We start from the raw sequence: 26,445 nt of genomic DNA, 5'->3' as shown, positions 1-26,445 counted from the left end.
GATGCAGAGAAAAGGGAACCCTCCTGCACTCTTGGTGGGAATGTGAACTGGTGCAGCCACTCTGGAAAACTGTGTGGAGGTTCCTCAAAGAGTTAAAAATAGACCTGCCCTACGACCCAGCAACTGCACTGTTGGGGATTTACCCCGAAGATACAGATGCAATTAAATGCCGGGACACCTGTACCCTGATGTTTCTAGCAGCAATGTCCACAATAGCCAAACTGTGGAAGGAGCCTCGGTGTTCATCGAAAGATGAATGTATAAAGAAGATGTGGTTTATGTATACAATGGAATATTACTCAGCCATTAGAAATGACAAATACCCACCATTTGCTTCAACGTGGATGGAACTGGAGGGTATTATACTGAGTGAAATAAGTCAATTTGAGAAGGACAAACATTATATGGTCTCATTCATTTGGGGGATATAATAAATACTGAAAGGGAATAAAGGGGAAAGGAGAGAAAATGAGTGGAAAATATCAGAGAAGGAGACAGAACATGAGAGACTGCTAGCTCCAGGAAACGAACAGGGCATGGTGGAAGGGGAGGAGGGTGGGGGTTGGGGGTGAATGGGTGATGGGCACTGAGGCGAGCACTTGACGAGATGAACACTGGGTGTTATTCTGTATGTTGGCAAATTGAACACCAAAAAAAAATAAATTTATTATTTAAAAAACAGAATCATAACTAACAAAAATATATATAAAGTAAAGTAAAATAAAATAAAAAAGAATTGGTTGAAGCAGAATATTTATGTAATCTCAGAGCATCTCTCCAAATATGGTTATTAGTTACAAAGAGAAGAATAGTAAATCTACAGTGGAAAGACCCAACACACATTACCTTGATCAAGAATATCATGAGAGAAAAAATATACCATGTATCCCCTGATATGATACATTGTCAAGAACACGTCACTTCTGTGTTATTGCCAAGACCGAGGTTTTTACAGTTGCTTACTACTTTCCCTAAATACCAGTTAATTGCAAATATCTCCATGTACATGAACTAAGCATTTCCCCGATCCGCATCTGCAATCATTGTGCATCACACGACCACCCAGCTCAAGGAGAAATTTGGTAGAAACAGCATAAACTCCATGTTGGACATGAGGCTGCAAATGCATCAAATATCTAAAGCAAAAGAAGACAGATCCCTAATGGGGTCAATATCTTGATCCACGCACACAGCATCCATGTCAGTGACAGCCTGGGAAGGAAGCAGGATTCACACCAGGAGGTTCTGTGGATGTGGAGTCTGAGCATAAACACACACACACACACACACACACACACACACACAGAAGAGTAAGTAAATGTTTTCAGCTTCCTCATTGTTTCTGTTAAAAGCAGGCAGGCCTCTCAGCAAGTCAGATATGTTTGGATGGAGCCAGGGAAAGACACTGGCTCAGGGTGTGTGTTGAGGGAAAGTGGTGATGATGAGGTCCTGATCCAGGAGGGGATTATATGGAGTCAGTTTCCCTCCAGTATCTAGGGAAAGAACTCAAGGGCGCTTGCTGGATTTCCCATGGGTGGGGCAGGAGGAGAAGAGGTTGGATTGGAGATCAACGAGACAGCAGGTAATACTCAAAAATACGGTGTGATGACAAATTCCACTAAACAATTATGAAAACTGAGAGAACAAAAGTGGAGGAGGACCTTCCACCTGCAGGGAATAACTCATGGATCCTTCAGGTGCTGATATCAGCTCACTGTGTGAGTCCTCTAACAGCCACATGTTGGAATAGAATGTCCATGTGATGGGAGGAAGAGGTGGGGCCTCAAGGGACCACTTAGGTCAGGAGGTGCAGCCTCATTATGAGATCAGGGCCCTTATACACCAGGACTGGGAATGCCTCCTGCCCTCTGGCCCCATGTGAGGCCATCTGTCTGGGTGTATGTTATACAATTGTTATTATTTTTGCAGGAGTAAACGTTGAGTTTTGTATTCCATGAAAATCACCTCACTGATGAGTGACAAAGAGAGAAAACACTTATCACCATGTGACATGGGCTTCAGGCAGGAGTTCAGGCAACCTTCCCAAAGACAAGAAATGCAGGAATATAATTGTCATGAATTATATGTCACCCTACAGTCGATGTACCTACATTTTGGATGGGGTGGGCTGCTGGAAGTCTCCGTGATGCAAATGACCCATTCAAGGCTGAAAACTGCCTGATCTGGAGGCAGAACAGAAGTCTTGTCTCATTTGGCAGGGTCAAAGGGACTGACTTGAGAAAACCAAATTGAGCTGGCTCCAGGCAGCAAACTGGAATTGAATTCCTTAATCTTGAAATTTTCTCTAAGTCTCTATGTTCCTCTGTGTGTACAAATGCCAGACATAGATCCTGCTACCACTATAACAGTTTGATGAAGAAGAGGTCACATAGGGTCCTGGGTCTGGGTCTTCAGAGAGTGTCTGTGGTGTGTGCTGTGTGCACTGTGCTGTACTGTTTTGGTGCCTCTTTCCTTCAGGTCTGGCATCTACACACGCTCTCCCTGCCTGCAGGTGGCAGTGTGTGGTCCTTGGGAAGAATGTGATGAGTTTTAACTGGGTGTGCTCTGCTCAGCTCGTTAAATGAGCCATGAAACCACCTCCACTAGAACTGGGGCCTTGCAGAATTCTCTGGTCAGGGGATGTGGATGGGCAGAGATGCAGCCGCTCAAGGAAACCGTATGATGGTGCCTCAAATAGGTAAATGTAGACCTACCCTGTGATCCAGCAACTGCCCTACTGGGTATTTACACTAAGATTACAAAAGTGCTGATTCAAAGGGATACACGCACCTCGATGTTTACAGCAGCATTATCTACATTAGCCAAACTATGGAAATAATCCCAGTATCTGTCAACTGATGAATGGATAAAGAACATGTAAGATAGATAGATAGAGTTAGATACATAGGGATTTTACTAATCAATGCAGTGGAATTAAATCTAACAATTTACAAGTATGAGGATGGAGGTAGTATGCATAATGCTAATTGCCATGCCAGTGAGAAAAAGAAAATACTGTATACTTTCAGTCATAGTTTGAATTTAAGAGATAGAACAAATGAGCAAAGAGATTGATGCATAGATCAGGAAATAGTCCCTTCAATACAGAGATAAAAACGGATAGTTACCAGGTGGGTGGAGAGTGGGGGATGGGTGACCTGTCAGATGGGGTTTAGGGAGTGCACTTGTCCTGATGAACACTGGGTGATGTATGGAAGTGTTCAATCAGCATGTTGGATACATGAAATGAATGTTACACTGGATGTGGCCTCTACTGCAATTCATTTTTTTGAATGTTCATAGCAGCTTTATTTGTAACAGCTAAAACTCAGAATCACCCAGATATCCTTCAGCCAATGAATGGTTAAACCAACAGTTTACATCTACACCATGGGATACAACTCAGCTATGAAAAGAAACAAATTATTGATACACACAACAACTTGGATGAACCAAGAGGGAATTATGCTGAGTGAAAAAAAGGCAATCCCTAAGGTTCATTGTGTATGATTCCAATTTTATAACATTTTTGACATGAAAATGTTATAAAGATTAGTGGTTTCCAACAGTTAGGGAAGTGAGCGGTATTGTGGTTACTGACTATAAAAGGATTGCATGAGGGATACTTTCTATGGAACAGTTCTATGGCTTAGTTGTGGTGCTGATTACACAAATCTACACATGTGTATAATTGAATAAAACTTAATTACCACACACGTGCACACACACAGGAGTGTCTACTGCAATTCAAATAAAAAATTAAAAGAAGAACTACAACTGGAAATTTTATTCATTGTCCTATGTTTCCCGCATAATTCAGGCAGTTTTTTCTATTAAACAAAGCTGATATTATTCAGGGATTCACTAATTACCACTTATGTGAAAATGAAATTTAATAGTCTATAAAAAATGGAAATTCCGGACTTTAAATCTAACAATTGGTGTAGCGAAAAGTTGGATAAAACTAGATTATTGTGCAGCCAGGGTAGCTCAGCAGATTAGCACCGCCTTCACCCCAGGGTGTGATCCTGGAGACCCAGGATCGAGTCTCACATCAGGTTCCCTGCATGGAGCCTGCTTCTCCCTCTGCCTGTGTCTCTGCCTGTGTGTGTGTGTGTGTGTGATGAATAAATAAATAAAATATTTTTTAAAAATGTAGATTATTAAGGCTTCTTTTATCCTGGCTCCTCCCTGGGGCCCCTCCCCTTTGGATGCTGTTTTATTTATTTTTTTCCATCTTCCAACCTTGGTAGAAGCGTGAATTCTTCTCACTGTAGCATTCCCGCTGTTCTCTCTTTAAATCTCAGGCCGAATTTGTAGGTGTTCAGAATGATTTGAAAGTGATCTAGGTAATTTGGTGGGGACAGGTGACTTGGAGACCCTACTCTTCTGCCATCTTGCCCCTCAGAATCTTGTATGACTTGGGAGTAGATGGCTTATTCTTAAATTTTTGCTTGGAATATGCATGTGCTTTAACTCCTGCCTAATTGTCCTGATGTTATTTGCTTCCTACATGAGGGATGAAGAGGATATACCTTGTAAACATTAACATATTATCTGTATCTCTACTCAACTCAATTATATCAGTAACCCTGGGAGCTCTTGCAAAGGCCCAGATGGTATGCAACCAGAGGTACGATTCTGGTTGGCTCCTGAGCCTCTGAGCCTGGAAGGGCTGACCCACATATCAATTGTTGTGGAATCAATGAGGTTCTGTTGGAGGTGCTTCAGGGTAAAAATTTCCAGTGCATATGCCTAACAGTATTGTGCTTTACACTTCAAAAATTTTAAGATTCACTCTGTGTACTATTTCTAAAATAAAAATAAAGCAGTTTAACTGACAGAAAATCTACCGTATATTTACAAATGTCATTTTAACTTTTCAGAATAATTTTATGATCATTCTACATTCAGGAATAAAGAGAAATTTTGCCTCAAAGGATGTAGCCAAAGGGATCTAATTACACAAGTCTCTCTTTTTGCATTTTATCATTTTATTAATAACAGATAAAAGACATTGGTTAACTAAAATATAGGGACTATCAGTGTGGTGTTCCTTGGGCTAGACATCGATCCAAAGCTGCCCATCCTAGATCATCTGTGCCCACACCTCACGGGCAGCCTATCCAGGCATGGTCTCCCACAACCTGCCTGCGTGGGGTCATACTGAACTCCTGGACCAGAGTCACACAAGATGCTGCTGGATCTGCAGGAGTCACAGACAAGTGTCAGCTGGCATTACCATTCACCTCCCTTTCCTCTGTAGGAAACAATACTGAGCTTGGAGATGCCTGTTTGCCAGGAGTGTACCCTGGTCTTCACCCCCTGACACCACCCATGCATCCCAGCACTGGCTCCTTTGGAGAATTATCAGACCAATGACAATCTCATTAGTGATTCACACTGAGAATGGTTGGGAACAAGTGTGGAAACCATATCAGATTTTATCTTTAAGGGAAGAGGATATTCATTTTCACTATCAGAACACAGATCAGAGGTTTATACCAGGGACAAGATCTCAGGAATGACTCCTTCCAACAGAAGCAGGTCCCCTGAACTTACTGAGAAGGCTACATTTCCCATCCAATAGAACCTATGACAATAAAACACTTAGAGAGAAACAACTCAGAGGCTTGATGGCTCCACAAAAATGTCAGGGACCTAATGATTGCTGGTAAGAGACAACCTGTGGATGCCCCTGGGTCTAATCACATTCACACTGCGGATGGTCATGGGTTCTGGCAGACATCCCAGAGCCATGTTTGTAGGGATGGCTCCCCTCTCCACTGATAGGTGTCCTGCATCTTCCCATCAGGCCTGCAGAGAACCAAGTGCACACCAGACTCAGGTGCAATGACAAATTTAGGGACCTTTTCTTGTTTATATGGCAAAGTCTCTCTCTGATTCATGGAGTTTTTCATCCATCTATGTACACGTATCTGAGTTCAGTTAGACACACAGAACCAGAAAGAGACGTGGAGTTTATAGAGGAAAGTGGCTTCACCTGGTTATGAGGTTTTCCCTGCCCCATTCACAGAGTGAAACCACTAATGGATGTTGAGTCCTCAGTCCCCCGCATCTGGAGGCATTGGATGGACAGAAGGTAAATGTCACTCAATCCCTCAATGTCCAGATCAAAACTCCCCATCATGGTGGTAATATTAAGATCTCTGAAATTATCTATGATGACAATCCATTGGGCCACAACGTTATCAATCACAGATTCAACAATGACCTAGATAAATACAGTCCATACCCAGACATGCAAATGTTCACCTTATTCTCACATGGCATTCACAGTGACACACATTGGCATCACCCTAAATGGCAACCCATAACAATAATGACCCAAGGCAAAATTTTACCTAAATATCATAATTTATATTGCCCCAAATCTAATCATCTAACTCAGGTATGGTGATATTTGGGTACCTTCTTTTGGCGTAAATCCTTTTCTAGGAGGTGATAGATCTATGAATCTAACACACACAAACACACAGACACATACAGAAACAGGAAACACCAAAAACAATGCAAAAGCAAACAAAAAATAAATTAAAAAAATAAAATAGAACACAGATCACCTCCTTATGAACAAAATTCCCCACAAACATAAAAAAACAGGTGCTGGCATTCTTGTTCCAGGGGTGGTAAAATGTAAATTCAAAAGGCATCACCAACACTCAGCAATGAACATCCATCTGAGCAACATTCCATTAGGATCAGGGCTTGAAAATATTCTGAATCTCAGACTCCAATTACTGCGCTGTTTTTTTTTAAATCTGGTTAAACCCTTCCTTTTCCTTGAAGTTGGTACATGTTTGAGGCAGAGCACTTTATCTGCCTGTTTCAGTATAATTTGTGAGTCCAGAAAGCATCTTTCATTTTCTTCTCACTTTTATCGAAAAAAAAAAAAAAAACCTGCTTCTGTCTCATAAATATGCTAAGGAATACTTGATACAAGATTCCTGGACACCTCTGAATACAGTAAGGGTAGCTGGATATTTGTAGGCCAGGAGCAGAGTGAGGAGGCAAAGATGGGAAATAAGTAAGGGGAGACATTCTCTGAACAGGAGGCTCCATGGTGCTCATGCTGCAAAGTTCTCTATGTTGATTGCGGATACAGGAGAAGGGAGGAAATCAGATCCGTGAGTGTCTGCTGGGATCCTGGGATCCAACAGGTGCACTGGACCATCAGAGGACACTCACCCTCACCAGAGAACACAAGATCTAGGGATTTTTTAATCCAGGGAAGGAGGTCAGTTGACCAGTCGTCTCCTCTTAGGGTCTTAGCATCATGCTCTGAAAACTTCTTCCATGACATAAACACTGTGAAGAGTTTCTAAAGGTGATAAGGTTCCTCTTACCCTGCTGGTGGGAGTGACATTGGTGTAGACATTGTGAAAACAGTATAGATATTCCTACTACAGTTAAAAATAGAACTACTGTATGATCAAATAGTTGTGGTACAGTGTATTTACCCAAAAAACAAAACTCTAATTCAAAGAGAAGTTCACATCCCTCTATTTATAAGAGCTGTTTGTGCTTAGCCAAATAAGGGAAGCAGCCCAACTGTCCATTACTGATGAAAGGATGCAGAGATGCGGGACATACACAAAGAAGAATGAATCCTTGCCATTTGCAGCAAAGAGTATGGAACTAGAGCAGGTAATGTTAACTAAGTCACAGAAAACAAATACCGTATGACTCACTTACATTCAATTAAAAAACACAAATTAGCCAAGGGGAAAATTTATTGAGACAAACCAGGAAACATACTCTTCAAAATGGAAACATACTGTTGATTAGTAAAGGGGGAGGTGGGAGGGCCCGAGTGACATAGCTTATTGGGATAAGGGAGAACACTGGTCCTAAGGAGCAATGGGGGATGGATGGAAGTGTCATCACTATATTGTACACTCAATATCACATGGGGTGTTAACTACACTGGGGATCATGGTATATGGATGGGGATTGCATTGAATGTGTAGACCACTCTTGGTAGCAGAGCTATCTTAAAAATATTTATTCTTCCATTTCATGGGCATGGAGTATTTTCCCTTCCTTTGTGTCTTCTTCAGTTACTTTGGTGAGCATTCTACACTATTTATTGATGAGCCTGTGTGTTTTCCATTGCACATTCACTATTGATTCTGGATGATTAGTTGATTATAGATTTGATTGTCCTCTTCTGGCTTCTCTACTCTGTTCCATTCATGTATGTGTTGTTTTGTGCAGGTACCAGGTTGTCTTCATGATAACGACTCAGTAATACAGCTTGACAACCAATATTGTGATGCCCCCTCCTGGGTACTTTGATTTTTTCAACATTTTTCTACTTATAGAGCATTTAAAGAAGTAAACTGAGGAAGACACAAAGAGATAGAAAACCATTGCATGTTTATGTATTAGAAGAATAACTATTGTTGGGACACCTGTGTTGCTCAGTGGTTGAGTGTCTGCCTTTGGCTCTGGTCAAACTCAAAGTCCTTGGATGTATTTCACAATGGGCTCCCTGTAGGGATCCCGCTTCTCCCTCTGACTATGTCTCTGCATCCCTGTAGGTGTTTCTCATGAATAAGAAAGTTATGAAATAATTTTAAAAACAGGAATGATATTTTCAAAATATATGCTACCCAGAACATTCTATGCAGTCAATGCAATTCTTATCAAAAGATCATAGACTTTCTTCACAGATTTGAAACAGACATTCTTAACTTTTGTAGGCACAGGCAAAGATACTAGTGACACATGAATCCAATGCTGATACTCTGGCATTTTAAGACTGCATCTGTTGTGTAAAGGACCTTTTAAGCTCCCTCAGCCAGTCAAATAAATATTTGGTGGGATTCACCCTTTCTCTGTTTCAAGAGAGGAAAACCATCCTCCAAATCATGGTATGGAACAGGGCTCAGACGGCTCTGCAAAGAACCTTTGTCATCTGCTCACTCATTCACTGACCCAAACCCAAATCCTGTTCTTAAATATCCACAAATGCAACATCGTATTGTCTAAAGACAGAAGTGCTGCCTGCTGTGGTCATTGTCTGGGTGTCGTATTTTATATAGCTCATGCAAGTGGAAAATGAAATGCATTTCCCCTTAGTTATGTCTTATGTCTAGTGAGCTATTAGATGAGGCAATGAAATCAGAAGAAAAGCAGAGGAATTTTTCTGCTCCAACAAGGTGAAGACCTACCCAGGGAAAGTAGGCAATAAAAAATTAATCAGTAGAGAGGAAGAAATATTATTCATTTCCATATGACATGATCTGCTACAGGGGCAATCCCTACAAACTCTACAAATTGTAAGAATCCGTTAAGGATTTCAAGGAAAATTCAGAATATAAAATAAACAAATAACTATGATTCCACTAACAAAAACTATCTATATAAAATTAACAAAAATATCACTTTAACTTGCATCAAAAATAAAAATTTAGAAATAAATTTGAATAAAGGATAAGATATCATACTAAAAATGGCCTATTTTGATGAAAGACTTTTTAGAAAGCAAACAGAAATGAAAAGATTACTCTGCTCATAGATGAGAACTTGATATTTCCTGAGAGACATCATCACAGAGTGATCTGCAAAGGTAATGCAATCCTTGTTATAAACTCGTTAGAATTGAATTGTAGTCTAAAGCTGAAGATATAGTCAGAGGACATGCAAATAGGGTCCTCCCTTTGCTAATTAAAGCACCCCAGCCCCAACCTTGAGCTGGGAGAGGAGCCACAGCCCCAGTATTCCAGGTGACCATATTCAGTGATCAAGACGGAACATAGACAACTCACCATGGAGTCCGTGCCCACCTGTGTTTTCCTCATCGCTATTTTAAAAGGTAATTCATGAAGAATAAGATACCTTTAGTATGTGAATGGAGGTGAATGAGAGAAACAGAAGATGTAGGGCAATTTTCTGACCAGGATGCCTTGTGTCTGCAGGTGTCCAGGGTGAGGTGCAGCTGGTGGAGTCTGGAGGAGACCTGGTGAAGTCTGGGGGGTCCCTGAGACTCTCTTGTGTGGCCTCTGGATTCACCTTCAGTAGCTACTACATGCACTGGGTCCGCCAGGCTACAGGGAAGGGGCTGCAGTGGGTCACAAGGATTAGCAATGATGGAAGTAGCACAAGGTACGCAGACGCCATGAAGGGCCAATTTACCATCTCCAGAGACAATTCCAAGAATACGCTGTATCTGCAGATGAACAGCCAGAGAGCCGAGGACATGGCCCTATATTACTGTGCAAGGGACACAGTGAGGGGACCTCAGTGTGAGCCCAGACACAAACCTCCCTGTAGAAGGGGAACGGGACCACCAGGCGGTGCACACTACTCAACACTTCTGTCATGAAGGCTCAGGAGCAGGTGCAGGTTGAGGTTATCAGCAGATTTCCTGTCAGGGTCTGGGCTTCCTCTCCAAGGAACAGTTTTCACCACGAAGTCTCTCTGGACATAGGATTTTGTGTTAAAGTATTCATTCTCAGTCTTAGAAACTTGGGAAAACAACTCTAGCATCTGCATACTTTTGTAAACAATGGTACTACTTTCACTACTTGAACTTAAATTTCCCTGACCTGGACTATAAATCAATTACAAATACCTCCATACTCATCAACTGAACATTTTCCTGAATCACAACAGCACTCCCTGTGCAACAGGGAGGAAGACACAAAGAGATGGAAAAATATTCCATGCTCATGGATTGGAAGATTTAGTATTGTGAAAATGTCAATGTTACACAGGGCAATTTACACAGTCAATGGAATCGCTATCAAATACCATGGACTTTTTTCAGAAAGTTGGAAAAAAATCATCTTAAGATTTGTGTGGAATCAGAAAAGACTCCAAAAACGCAGGGAAATACTGAAAAAGAAAACGAGAGCTGGGGGCATCACAATACCGGATTTCATGTTGCACTACAAAGCTGTGAACATGAAGACAGTGCATTACTGGCACAAAAACAGACACTTAGATCAATGGAACAGAATAGAAGACCCAGAAATGAGCCCTCAAATCCATGGTCAACTCTTATTCGACACAGCAGGTAAGACTCTCCAGTGGAAAAAGGACAGTCTCTTCAATAAATGGTGCTGGGAAAATTGGACAGCCACGAGCAGAAGAATGAAACTAGACCATTCACTTACACCGTACACAAAGATAAAATAAAAATGTATGAAATATCTAAATATGAGACAAGATTCCATCAAAATCCTAGATGGGAACACAGGATATACCCTTTTTGAACTTGACAACAGCAACTTCTTGCAAGATACATCCATTAAGGCAAAGTAAACAAGAGCAAAAATGAATTATTGGAACTTCATCAAGATAAATAATTCTGCACAGCAAAAGAAACAGTCAACAAAACTAAAACACAACATACAGAAGGAAAGATGATACTATCAAATAACATATAAGGCAAAGGGCTTGTATCCAACATGTGTAAATAACTTATCAAACCCAACACCCAAGAAACAAGGAATCCAGTTAATAAATGGGGAGAAAACATGAAGAGGAATTTCTCCAAATAAGACCTACATATGGCCAACAAGTACATGAAAAAATTCTCCACATCACTTTCTATCAGAGAAAAGCACATCCAAACACAATCAGCTGCTACTTTACACAACAGAGAATGGTGAAAATTAATAAGAAATAAAACAACAAATGTTCGAGAGGATGTAGAGAAAGGGGAACCCTCTTCCACTGTTTGTGAGAATATGAACTGGTGCAGCCACTCTTGAAAACAGTGTGGAGGTTCCTAAAGGGTTAAAAATAGATCTGCCCTACGACCCAGCAATTGCACTGCTGGGGATTTACCCGAAAGATACAGATGCAGTGAAACAGCAGGATACCTGCACCCCAATGTTTATAGCAGCAGTGTGCACAATAGCCAAATTCTGGGAGAAGCCATGATGTCCTTTGAGAGACAAATTGATAAACATGATACGGTTTATGTATACAAAAGAATATTTCTAAGTCATTAGAAAGGATCAGTAGCTACCATTTCCATCAACGTGTATGGAGCTACACAGTATTATGCCAATGAAATAAGTCAGTGCCAGAAGGACAATCCTCATACTTTCTCTTATACAACGAAAGGGATCATAATGGAAGGAGGGAAAATGAGAGGAGACAAATTATAAAGGAAGACAAAACATGAGAGATTCCTATCCCTGGGACTCAGACAAAGGGCTGGGGAAGAGAGGTGGGTGGTGGGACATGGTACCTGGTGATGGGCACTAAGGAGGGCATGTGATGAGATGAGCACTTGGTGTTACTCTATGTTGGAAAGTTGAGCTTAAATAAATATTGAATAAATACATGAAAAATAAGCTATTAAAGAGAGAGAACATTATGAGCAATAACATGCCAACAAATTCAACAATCAGAGAAAAAATGGATCCCTTCAAGTAAATGTAGAAACAACACAGTCAGAAACAGGAATGAATAGAAGATCTGTAAGGACTCCAAACCAGGGAATGAAAATCAAACATATTTAAAAGTCTTCTAACAATCAAAAGTCCTGGGACAGATGGCTACCCATGGGAATGCAACAAGCATTGAAATAGAATTAATACCTATCCTGAAAATTTTCCAAACCACAGAAATTAAAGGAAACTTCCAAGCTCATTTTCAGTGGGGAGCATTGCCTTGACCTCAAAAGCAAAGATCCAACCTAAAAGGAGAATTACAGACTAATATCCTTGATGGATATGGATGCAAAATTTCACCAAGATCCTAAGCAACAGGATCCACCAGTACATTAATAGGATAATTCACCATGACGAAATGGGCCTAATTTCTGGTCTGTAATGGTGGTTCTGCATCTGCAAATCCAACAATGGCATTTGGATCATTAATAAAACAAAGGATAAGGACCATTTTATAATCTCAACTCATGTCCAAAATCTTTTGGCAAGAGTGATTATACTTTCATGTTAAACATTTCTTGCTGTGTAGAGATAGGGGAACATATTCAACATAAAAGCCATCTACAGAAGACACATGGAGAATGTCTTCCTCAACAGGGAAAAGTTGAGAGCTTTTCCCCTAAGATCATTAACAGTACAGGGATACCCTCCATCACCACTGTTCTTCACCATTGTGATAGAAGGCCTAGCCTCAAGAATCAGACAACAAACAGAAGGAAAATATCATCCAACTCAGCAAAGAAAAAATCAAACTTTCCTCTTCACACGCAAGTTATTTTAAGTTCAAATCCCAAAGATTCCTTTGAAAAAATTTCTAGAACTGACACAGGATTTCAGCAAGATCGGAGCATGTAAAATGAATACAAGGAAGTCAATGGCTTTTCTATATGTGCAAATGAAATAGAAAAAAGAAAAACAAGGACTGGATGCAATTTATAATTGCACCAGAAATCATCAGATAATGAGGGAAAATCCTAACCAAAGAGGGATGGATATATAGTCTAAACATTCCAGAACACTTATGAAAGACAGTATGGAAGACACAAGTAGATAGAAAATATTTATTCTCATAGATTAGAAGAATAAATATTGAAAAAATAACTATGCTACCAAGAGCAAGTTATCCTTTCAAAGCCAGGTTTATAAAATATCACCAGCATTTGTCACAGAGCTTCAGCAAATGATCTAAAAACCTTTAGGGAACCACAAAGACCTTCACTAGGCAAAGCAATACTGAAAAAGTAAAGCAAAGCTGGAGACATTCTGATTCTGGTTGCAAGGTAAATTATGACGTTTTGATCACCAGGACAGTATGGCGCTGGAAAAATACAGACTTATAGATAAATAGAAAACTTTAAGAACCCAGAAATGGACCCAGAACAGTACGGTCAAAAAATCTTGACAAAGCAGGAAAGACTAACCAATGGAAAAAAAATCTCTTCAATAAATGCCGTTGGCAATATTGGAGAGCCACATGCAGATGAAAGTGGACACTTGTTTTACATCATTCACAAAAATGGACTCAAAGTTGATGAAAGACCTCAATGTGAGTCAGGAAACCATCAGAATCCTCAGGAGAACACAGGCAGCACCTTTTCTACCTCAGCTGCAACCACTTCTAGACGTGTCTCCAGAAGCAAGGGAAAACAAAGGAAAATTAACTATGGCGACTTCATCAAGGAAAGAGCATTTTCACAGCAAAGGAATCACTCAAAGTAACTAAAAGGCCACCTACAGAATGCGAGAAGATATTTGGAAATGTCTTATCAGATTAAAGGCTCGAATTCTAATCTAAAATGAACTTGTCAATCTCAACACACACCAAAGATATATATCTCCAATCAGAATTGGGCAGGAGTTGTGAACAGACTTCCTGTCCTTCGTGAGGTCCTGCACCACACCATATATTAGGGAGCTGATCCACATGCAAAAAGAAATTCATTTGCTCTCCTAGATCTGCTATATATCAGACAAAACATTAAAGAATCTGACAAATTACAGGGAAAATATTTATGCACCTAAATCTAAGATTACCCTTGACATTAGGCAATAATAAAACAAAAGGTATTAAAATAAGTCAACAGGAAATTAAATAATTTGTTTGCATATACATAGTCAATGAGGAAAATTATTTCAAAACACAATTACAAGTAACTAATGAGCTCAAAGAAAATTCAGGATATAAAATCAACATAGACAATAAAGTTAAATCCTACACACTACAAACAAATTTTCTGTATCAAATTTACAAACAATCACCTTTATACTGGTACCAAAAATAAATATTTATGATTAAACTTCATTAAGCAGAGAAAATACTGTTTAAAAATTACCTATACTAATGAAAGACCTTTAAAAAGGAACAGAAATGTAAAGATAAATACGTTGATGGATTAGAACATCATAAATCCACTGTGAAACCAAAAGAAACTGATGTGGGGTTGTGAAGCAATCTTTGTATATAACGTATTAATAATTGAATCTAAGTTGGTAGGTGAATATATAGTCAGGGGACATGCAAATAGGGCCCTCCCTCCATTGATTAAATAAGCCCAGCCCCAACCCTGCAGCTGGGAGAGGAGCTCTACTTCCAGGATCCCCAGGTGACCCCATTCAGTGCTCAGGACACAACACAGACAACTCACCATGGAGTCTGTGCTCTTCTGGGTTTTCCTTGTCGCTATTTTAAAAGGTAATTCATGGAGAACCAGATACCCTGAGTCTGTGAGTAGAGGTGAGTGAGAGAAACAGGATGTGGGACAGTTTCCTGACCAGGATGTCTTGTGTCTGCAGGTGTCCAGGGTGAGGTGCAGCTGGTGGAGTCTGGAGGAAACCTGGTGAAGCCTGGGGGGTCCCTGAGACTCTCTTGTGTGGCCTCTGGATTCACCTTCAGTAGCTACTACATGGACTGGGTCCGCCAGGCTCCAGGGAAGAGGCTGCAGTGGGTCGCAGGGATTAGCAGTGATGGAAGTAGCACATACTACCCACAGGCAGTGAAGGGCCGATTCACCATCTCCAGAGACAACGCCAAGAACACGCTCTATCTGCAGATGAACAGCCTGAGAGCCGAGGACTCTGCTGTGTATTACTGTGCGATGGACACAGTGAGTCGACCTCAGTGTGAGCCCAGACACAAACCTCCCTGTAGAAGGGGATGGGGACCACCAGGGGGTGCACACTCCTCACCACTTCTGTCTTGAAGGCCCAGGAGCTGGTGCAGATGGAGGTTCTGGGCAGGTTTCCTCTCAGGGTCTGGGCTTCCTCATCAAGGAGCAATTTCCCCACGGGAGTCTCTCTGGGCACAGGATTCTGTGCTTACGTATTCAGTTTCTAACTTACACACTTTGTTGTCATAGAAAGAGAAATATTCCAACGTCCAAAAATGACAGCTTTTGCTTTGCTTATTCCTAATTCAGTTTCTGATTTGGAAAGTTGGTTGTTTTTAGTCAACAACTCTTCTTATATGCTCAAGGATAAATCTGCTTAAAATTTCTTACTACTGTCCTTTAATACCAGTTTATTATCCATATTTCCATTTACCACAACTTCTTTATAAGAGTCCCAACTGTATACATGGAACATGATACAACCACCCAGCTCACTGTGCAATGATTTTATTTTATTTTGTATATTTTTATTGGATTTCAATTTGCCAACATATACCATAACACCCAGTGCTCATCCTGCGAATTGCCCCCCTCACTGCCTGTCACCCAGTCACCCCAACCCTCTGCCAACCTCCCCTTCCACTACCCCTTGTTCATTTCCCAGAGTAAGGATTCTTTCATCTTCTGTCTGCTTCCCTGAAATTTCCCACTCATTTTCCTTCCTTTCTTCTTTATTCCCTTTCTTGATTTTTTACATTCCCTGAATAAATACGATCATATGTTTGTCATTTTCCCATTGGCTTACTTCACTCAGCATAATACCCTCCAGTTCCATCCACGTTGTTGCAAAGGGTGGGTATTCCTCGTTTCTAATATGCAAGGATGTTAGAAACAACATAAAGTTCATGCTGGTCATGACACTACAAAGGGATAGAAAATCAAATAGAGAGAAGGCGGAGTGTAGGTGTGACTTCAGTCTTGAACACTCTCACAGAATCAATATCAGTGTGAATCTGGGAAAGCAAGGGACCCCAGGAAGTACATTGTGAGGATGTATAGTCTGAAGAGCCCCAAAACTCACACAGACACGAGAGTACAAACCTTTATCACCTTCATCATCATGTCTGTTGAGAGCAGGGCAGGCCTCTCAGCACATCATAAGTGCTTGGATTTTGGAAGGACACTGGCTCAGGTTGTGTGTTGTGGGACAGTCATAGGGATGAGGTGCTGCTCCAGGAGGGGCTTGTGTGGAGTCAGTGTCCCACCTGCATCAAAGGAGGGAATTCAATGGTTCCTGATGGATTTCCCATGGGTGGGGCAGGAGGAGAAGAGGGAGGACTGGTGATCACAGGTTTCAGCAGGGGACACTCAAAGATACCATGTGATGACAAATTAAACTAAACTATTATGAGAACTGAGAGAACAAAGGTGGAGGAGGACTTTCCACCTGCAGGGAATAACTCATGGATCCTTCAGGTGCTGATATCAGCTCATTCTGTGTGACCTTTACATCCCTGTTTTGGAACCTAACGTCCATGTGATGGGAGGATGAGGTCTGGCCTTAGGGTAGCACTTAGGTCAGGAGGTGCAGCCTTCTGATGGGATCAGGGACCTTATACACTAGGACTAGGAAAGCTCCCTGCCTCTGGACCCCATATGAGGTGACAGGGAAAGGACGGGCTCGGACGTGGGTTCTCTCCAGATACCACATCTGCCTGCACCTGGACCCCAGACATCCCATACTCCAGAGCTGTGAGAATGAGTGTCTGTTGTTTAATCCACAGAGTCTGGGAATGCAGTGACATCACCCAGAAACACTTAAACAGGGTCTCATCTCTTATTTGTCCTTTACAATATGGTCCCAGGAAAACACTCAGGTTATGACAAAATAGAGCAGGAAACCCACACCTGGACTCACTGTCCTCAGCCACCGTCCATGCTCCTGTCCTTAGTTGCTGTGCATCACGTTTGTGCCACACATTCTTCCTACAACCTTGGGGTTCGTTAGACCCATTAGAATCCTGGGATTCCTCCGTCTTTCCCACATGTGTACCTTCAAGGCAGCACATCCCCATGGAAGTGGACATCAAAAGGTTCAGATTTTCCTCTCTGCTGCTCATACTACTATGAAGAATATTCTGGATCAGCCTCCCTCCTGTCATCATCGCCACAGCTATATGTCATGACAACATCCACACCTCCTATGTCCAAAAGATGGTCGATTTTCTATATGTCGACTTGCAGTTTTTGTTCTCCCAGACCTCTGATTTCATCGGAAATCAGAATGATTGCATAACTACCTATCATGTTCCAGTTACGAGAGAAGCTCAAGGACCCTGATCCAGAATCTTAACTCCTCCTTCCCAATGCTGTTATAGCAACGACCATGTGGGGCATGAATTACAAAATGATGAGATCTGGCTATTTCCATGTTGTGAAAATTATTCAGTTATGTAATGACATTGCTGAGGATCTATTAAAAAATAACTTTCTTGAACTTTGAGCGATATCTCTAAATGTAGTGCTAAAACATTGTAACACCTGCCTTGTCCATTAGTTTTTAAATTTTTTTTGATTTATTTTTTAATTGGAGTTCAATTTGCCAACATATAGCATAACACCCAGTGCTCATCCTGCCAAGTGCCCCCCTCAGTGCCTGTCACCCAGTCAACCCCACCCCCCACCCACGTCCCCTTCCACTACCCCTTGCTCGTTTTGTTAGGGGTCTCTCATGTTTTATCACATTCAGTGATATTTCCCACTCATTTTCTCTCCTTTTCCTTTTATTCCCTTTCACTATTTTTATATTCCCCAAATGAATGAGACCGTATAATGTTTGTCCTTTTCCGATTGACTTATTTCACTCAGCATAATACCCTCCTGGTCCATCCACGTCAAAGCAAAAGGTGGTTATTTGTCATTTCTAATGGCTGAGTAATATTCCATTGTGTGCAGAGACCACATCTTCTTTATCCATTCATCTGTCAATGATTGTCAGTTACCTTTGCTTGCTTTATAACCAATACCAGTGCTGGAGAGAAGATGGCAGAGAGATGTTTTCATCTGGATTTTGTTTTCTTTGACTCTGGGAAAAAAGGCAAACATATTTTAAATTTGACTAAACATTATATTTGGACTACATGGCTCACTACCAAATAAATGCCCTTCCAAGTAGGCCACTAGCTAGAGTACAATGTGAAGAAAAATAAAGAGCACCCAGTTGTTTTCTATGAGACCAGGATCTGAATGTGGGGCATGTGTTCTCTCGGCACAACACAGTCCCTACTTTCAGAGCCACACCATCAGTAACCTCACGTTGTTGCGTTTTGGTGCAGAGTCCCTGATTCCTCAGAGCCAGGTCTCCAACTGCACGTCAGGTTTTAAGGGAAACAGAAATTGTGCCTGGATCTGAAAGTCTCAGATATGTTGAAAGGGAAATATGAGGCACTGGAGATGTAGATTTTGCAGGAAAGATGAGGAAAATAAGCGGGAAAGAAGTGTTGGTCATATCAACTCTAAAGAAGAAGGATTTGTACACTTTCTGAAATGCACTAATGGCAGTTAGAGAACAAAACCTGGAGTTTCACTACTGAAAATGTGTTAACACAGACTGCGTGCTTTGCTTAGAGGTCTTAAAATTGTAGTCTTGACATTCAGGTAATTTTGCCATGTTAAATACATGGTTTATATTCGTTACTCAAAATAAGTATTATTCACTTCTAGGCCTTTGGGGAATTGATTTTTATCCACAGAGAGTAAAGATCTTTGCACCACACTGATTTTAAAAGAAGCACACAATGTGTTTCTGAACATCTGTGTTAGTTAAAATTACTCCCAAAATGATAAAAAACAAAAACAAAAACAAAAAAAGTCCGAAAAAAAAAACATCCTCTCCTATTTCATTTTTTCTTTTTCTTAACAATAACTTTGACCATTTTTTTAGTTCATTATGTCTGTATACTAATTTTTTCAGCCTTTTACCTCTTAAGCATACTAGTAGAGCATGCTTCCAGTATCTGATGGCTCTGACAGCAGAATGAGTATTAATACAGAATAACCCTCTCTACCTTTTGACAGTAAAGACGGTCTAATCTGCCTAGCAGCTTGCTTTGCCTTCTGACATGCTCACTACCAATCATGCTCACGCTTCTTTTCCAGATCCACTTCCTCATGATACTATCTTCTGACTGGGCTTACTTAAAGTATGCAAGCAAAATGCAGGCTTACCAGGATATCAAAGCAAAGGAAGAACAGGAACTGAAAGATATCCAGTCTAGGTGAAAAGAACAACTCAATTCTTACACATAAATGTTTGCCAGAGTGTTACGGCTGATGAGTTTGCAGCTCTGAGTAGTCATCAGACAGCTGCTCTGCAGTACATATGTGTACCCCACCAAAGAAACATATGTAGAAGTAAAAACACTTCACTGTCTGTCTCAAGCTGCGGGGATGTATTTCTAGGAAAACATTCCTGTAGGAAAATCTTTTTCTATAAAGCAGATATTGGAGGTTTCATGTTCGCCATTTTAAAAGGCAACACTTTGACAAAATGATTGTTAATCTTTCTGAAATTTGTGGCATATTCACGTTTATTGGTAGAGCGATCCTACCAAGAGGAGTGCTGAGAATATGGCATACTCCTTGAGAGGGACTAAGGATGTGCCAGCATCAAGGAATTTGACCATCAATTCACATATGCCATCAGTCCTCAAGTAAATTGATCTATCTAAGGAATATAATGGAATGGGGGTGAGGGTTCCATTTCTGAAAGCTGACATTTATTAAACTTTGGCTCAAGGTCATGTGATTCTTAACAATTGGCTTTTTTAAAAAATTAACTGACTTCTCTATTCTTTAATTCCAGGACACATTAGTCTCCTGATCCAATCAGAAATTTATTTTTCAATAATTCTAAAAGAATATACTATAAATATACTATACCTACCATTGAAGACGCTGGATTCTGACTCATTGACAAGCTTTCCAAAAAAATTCATAATAGATTTCCTTGAATAAAATGGCCCAGTTGTCATTCTTCATCCTGGGAAATAAATGTCAGCTCTGCCTTAATAAGTATTTGTTTCAGATTTCTAAGAACTTATTATACAACAGAAGACCCAAAATAATTCATAGACTTTTGTTCCACAAATGTTTTTCTTAATTAAGAAGTGTTACCTTGGGATCCCTGGGTGGCGCAGCGGTTTGGCGCCTGCCTTTGGCTCAGGGCGCGATCCTGGAGACCCGGGATCGAATCCCACGTCGGGCTCCCGGTGCATGGAGCCTGCTTCTCCCTCTGCCTGTGTCTCTGCCTCATTCTCTCTCTCTCTCTGTGACTATCACAAATAAATAAAAAAAAATTAAGAAGTGTTACCTTATTAAAATGACCACCATTCTAAACCATTTTTATGTGGTCTGAATAGCAAGTTTACAGTTTCATACCAACTATCTAAAAACCTCATTTACAAATAGACCACAGACCTCCTCCTACTTTTATAGACTTGAATACTTAAGTAATTTAAATTAGAATGGGTATTTACTTCATTTTTAAATTGAAAACTTTCCTGGAATAACACAAGCTCAATGTTCAGCAAAAAACACCTGCTTGAGTTTAAGCCACTTTCAAAAGAAACTTGCCTTCTAAATCATTGTGTTCCAGAACATTAAGTGATTATAAGTATTGGGTATTAGTGATGGTAAACTGTGTTGTTCTTTATGAAATGATACATATAGCTGTTGGGTGCATCAGTGCTTTTTAAAAGGGGCTGCATAATATAGGGTTAATTATGCATATTCATGTTAACAATTAACTTGTAGTTTGGCTGTTTCCTGGATTTTAAAACATATACATGTGCAGAAATGTATTAAAATGAAAGGAAGCATACCTTTATCAAGATGCTATTAAAATTGAACATCAAGTATAATATTTCATTTGGATTTTTTTTGTTCTTGTTAATGCCTAAAAATGCCTATTTGGATCTTCACCTTTTTTTAATTAGGAGAAGTTCTCTTCTGTGTAGAATAGTTGTTCCAAAATAGCTTGTTTTGTTTTCCTGTTGCATGACAGACTTAAATATTTTTTCTAGCAATGGAGGTGCTGTTAGAGTCCAGTGTTCTAGAAGAGGCAGTGTCTCAAGCCTAATTTTAATTTTCTTTTTTTTTTAAAGATTTTATTTATTTATTCATGAGACAGAGAGAGAGAGAAGGCACAGACACAGGCAGAGGGAGAAGCAGGCTCTGTGCAGGGAGCCTGACGTGGGACTCGATCCCGGGTCTCCAGGATCAGGCCCTGGACCCAAGGCGGTGCTAAACTGCTGAGCCACCCGGGCTGCCCTAATTTTAATTTTCTAATTCTTGTAGCTATTACCAGGAATTTCTGAAAGTTTTGTTTAAGTAGTCTAATATTTTCTATGTAAAGGGCATTAAATTTTGCTATGTATAAATTTTTGTAACCTAACAATGAATCAATATTTTCTATAAATGCCAAGGGTTTCCTGTAGTTCTATTCAAGTGTTACAATAAGTATTTGTAGATAATAGTCAAAAAAATAATAGAAAAGACAAAGAGGGATGCCTGGGTGGCTCAGAGATTTAGTACCTGCCTTTGGCCAAGGACGTGACCTGGAGTCACAGGATCAAGTCCCATGTCAGGCTCCCTGCATGGAGCCTGTTCACTCTCTGCCTATGTCTCTAACTCTTTCTCTGTCTCTGTCTCTGTCTCTCTCTCTCTCCCTCTTGCTCTCGTTCTGTCACTCATGAATAAATAAATAAAATCTTTATAAAATATTAGAAAAGGCAAGATGTATGTGGTCCTCTAACTAGATGCAGAGAACTCATAAGAAAAATTACAGCAGGCATTCCTGATTAAAACTCCTCAAAGTAGAGGGTAGAGGGAACATGCTTCAATATCTTAAAGGCTATCTATGGAAAGTTCACAGTGAATCTCATACTCAATGGGTATTAAAAGAGCTTGTCCCTAAACTCAGGAAGACAGCATGGATGCAGGCCCTCACCGATTCTGCTCACAAAAGAAATAGAATTCCATCAACAATCAGACAACAAAATAAAAGGCATTCAAAATGGAAAAGATTAATTCAATCTCTCCCTCTTTGCAGAGTACATGATATTTTTATATAAACCTCAAGAGATATCACCTAAAATTTCTAGAAAGGACGTAGCAACTTAGGGACATGGCAGGAGACAAACCAAGGCTAGAAGGCAGCTGCATTTCTACACACTAACAATGATACTGATAACAGAGAAATTAGGGTATTTTAAACTGATTTACATTGGCTCCAACCATAAGATAACTAGGAATAGACCTAACCAATGAGGTAAAGATCTGTACTTTAAATCTAGAGAACACGTATGAAAGAAATGAATGAAGACACAAACAGATGGAGAAACATTCTGTGGTCAAGGATCAGAATAATAAACATTGTGAAAATGTCTATGCTACCCAGGGCAATATAGACATTGAATGCAATTCCTATCAAAATACCACGAGCTTTCTTCCCAGTGATGGAACAAACAATCCTAAGATATCTATACAATTGGAAAAGAGCTCCAATAGCCAGAGTAAGGTTGAGAAAGAAAACCAAATCTGGTTTCAAGCTGTACAGCAAAGCTGTGATCATTAAGATGGTGTGGTACTGGGAAAAGAACATAAAAAAAAAGAACATACACACTGTTCAATACATCAGAATATAGAACCCAGAAGTGGATCCTCAAACATATGGTCTATAATTTATAAAATAGGAAAGAATGTCCCCTGGGAAAATAAAACAGCCTAAAAAATAATTGGCATGGGGAGAATTGAATGACACATGTAGAAGAATTAAAGTAGACCATTATCTTATACCAGGCAAAAAGATAAAGTCAAAATGGTTAAAAGATCTAAATATGAGAGAACAATCCACCAAAATCTCTAGGAGGAGAAGAGAGAGAACAACGTTTTGGAACTTAGCCACAGCAATTTCTTGCAAAGGCATATGTATAATGACCAGGGAATCAAAAGCAAAAGTGCATTTTGGGAGTTCCATCAAAAATTAAAAAAAAATGTTCTGCAGAGCAAAGGAAACTGTCAACAAATCTAAAACAAAACATACAGAAGGGTAGATGATATTAGTAAATGACAAATCAAAGAACTTGTAACCAACATCTATAAAGAACTTAAACTCAACACACAAGAAACAAGGAATCCAGTCAAGAAATGGGGAGAAAACATGAACGGAAATTTCTCCAAATAAAACCTACTTGTGGCCAACAAGTCCATGAAAATAACGTTCCACATCAGTTTCTATCAGAGAAAAGTACATCCAAACACATTCAGCTGGCACTTCACACCTCAGAGAATAGGAAAATTAATAAGAAAGAAAACAACAAATGGAGAGGATGTGGAGAAAGGTGAACCATCTTACACTGTTGGTGGGAATGTGAACTGGTGCAGCCACTCTGGAAAACTGTGTGGGGTTCCTCAAAGAGTTAAAAACAGATCTCCCTACGACCCAGCAATTGCACTGTCAGGGATTTATCCCAAAGATACAGATGCAGTGAAATAGGACACCTGCAACTCGATGTTTATAGCAGCCATGTCCACAAGAGCCAAATTCTCAGAGAAGCCATGATGATCTTTGTCAGATGAATTGATAAACATGATACGGTTTATATATACAAAGGAATATTTCTCCATTATTAGAAAGGATCAGTAAGTACCATTTTCATCAACGTGTATGGAACTACAGGGTATTATGCCAATGAATACAATCATCATAGATTCACTCATATGTGGAATATTAGAAATGGTGAATGGAATCATAATGGAAGGAGGGGAAATGTGTGGGAATAAATCAGAGAGGAAGACAAACCATGAGTGATTCCTATCTTTGGGACTTGAAAAAGGGTTGCAGAAGGGGAGGTGTGTGGTAGGACAAGGTACCTGGGTGATGGACACTAAGTAAGGCACGCGATGAGATGAGCACTTGGTGTTACTATATGCTTGCAGATTGAACTTAAATAAAATATATAATAAATAAATTAAAAATAAATTATTAATGAGAGAGAACATTATGAGCAATAACATGCCAACAAATTCAGCAATCTGGAAGAAATGGATGTCTTCCTATAAATGAAGAAACACCCAAATCTGAAACAGGAATGAATAGAAAACTGTACAGACCCAAAACCAAGAAATGAAAATCAAACATATTTAAATTCTTCTAACAATCAAAAGTCCTGGACAGATTGCTGCCCATGGGAATGCAACAAGCATTTAAAAAGAATTAATACCAAAAAAAAAAAAAAAGAATTAATACCTATCCTGAAAATGTTCCAAAAAATAGAAATTAAAGGAGACTTCTAAGTTCATTTTCTGAGGGTATCATTTCTTTGATATCAAAAGCAGACAAAGATCTAACTGAAAAGGAGAATTACAGACTTGATGGATATGGATGCGAAATTGTCACAAAAATCCTAAGAAACAGGATCCAACAGTACATTAATAGCATAATTCCCCAGGGGAATTCTATCAAACGTTTAAAGAAGAAACCATACCTATTCTCCTAAAGCTGTTTGGAAAGATAGAAAGAGATGGAGTACTTCCAAATTCGTTCTATGAGGCCAGCATCACCTTAATTCCAAAACCAGACAAAGACCCCACCAAAAAGGAGAATTACAGACCAATATCCCTGATGAACATGGATGCAAAAATTCTCAACAAGATACTGGCCAATAGGATCCAACAGTACATTAAAAAAATTATTCACCATGACCAAGTAGGATTTATCCCTGGGACACGAGGCTGGTTCAACACCCGTAAAACAATCAGTGTGATTCATCATATCAGCAAGAGAAAAACCAAGAACCATATGATCCTCTCATTGGATGCAGAGAAAGCATTTGACAAAATACAGCATCCATTCCTGATCAAAACTTTTCAGAGTGTAGGGATAGAGGGAACATTCCTCGACATCTTAAAAGCCATCTATGAAAAGCCCACAGCAAATATCATTCTCAATGGGGAAACACTGGGAGCCTTTCCCCTAAGATCAGGAACAAGACAGGGATGTCCACTCTCACCACTGCTGTTCAACATAGTACTGGAAGTCCTAGCCTCAGCAATCAGACAACAAAAAGACATTAAAGGCATTCAAATTGGCAAAGAAGAAGTCAAACTCTCCCTCTTCGCCGATGACATGATACTCTACATAGAAAACCCAAAAGTCTCCACCCCAAGATTGCTAGAACTCATACAGCAATTCAGTAGCGTGGCAGGATACAAAATCAATGCCCAGAAGTCAGTGGCATTTCTATACACTAACAATGAGACTGAAGAAAGAGAAATTAAGGAGTCAATCCCATTTACAATTGCACCCAAAAGCATAAGATACCTAGGAATAAACCTAACCAAAGATGTAAAGGATCTATACCCTCAAAACTATAGAACACTTCTGAAAGAAATTGAGGAAGACACAAAGAGATGGAAAAATATTCCATGCTCATGGATTGGCAGAATTAATATTGTGAAAATGTCAATGTTACCCAGGGCAATATACACGTTTAATGCAATCCTTATCAAAATACCATGGACTTTCTTCAGAGAGTTAGAACAAATTATTTTAAGATTTGTGTGGAATCAGAAAAGACCCCGAATAGCCAGGGGAATTTTAAAAAAGAAAACCATGTTTATAGCGGCAATGGTCACGATAGCCAAACTGTGGAAGGAGCCTCGGTGTCCAACGAAAGATGAATGGATAAAGAAGATGTGGTTTATGTATACAATGGAATATTACTCAGCTATTAGAAATGACAAATACCCACCATTTGCTTCAACGTGGATGGAACTGGAGGGTATTATGCTGAGTGAAGTAAGTCAGTCGGTGAAGGACAAACATTATATGTTCTCATTCA

General features: G+C 39.9%; 1 pseudogene across 1 annotated transcript; it reads left to right on the top strand.

Annotated features, from left to right (window-relative positions):
- Positions 1-14,986: 14,986 nt before the first annotated feature.
- LOC144319981 (immunoglobulin heavy variable 3-23 pseudogene) lies at positions 14,987-19,822 on the top strand (annotated as a pseudogene). The gene is made up of 3 exons (XR_013385598.1): positions 14,987-15,126; positions 15,228-15,538; positions 19,700-19,822. The product of XR_013385598.1 is annotated as an immunoglobulin heavy variable 3-23 pseudogene (transcript).
- Positions 19,823-26,445: the final 6,623 nt, after the last annotated feature.

This window comes from Canis aureus, chromosome 9, assembly GCF_053574225.1.
Source record: "Canis aureus isolate CA01 chromosome 9, VMU_Caureus_v.1.0, whole genome shotgun sequence".
In the NCBI taxonomy this organism is placed as follows: Eukaryota; Metazoa; Chordata; class Mammalia; order Carnivora; family Canidae; genus Canis; species Canis aureus.
The sequence above is the reverse complement of the archived record's forward strand: the minus strand, read 5'-3'. Positions and strand labels throughout refer to the sequence as shown.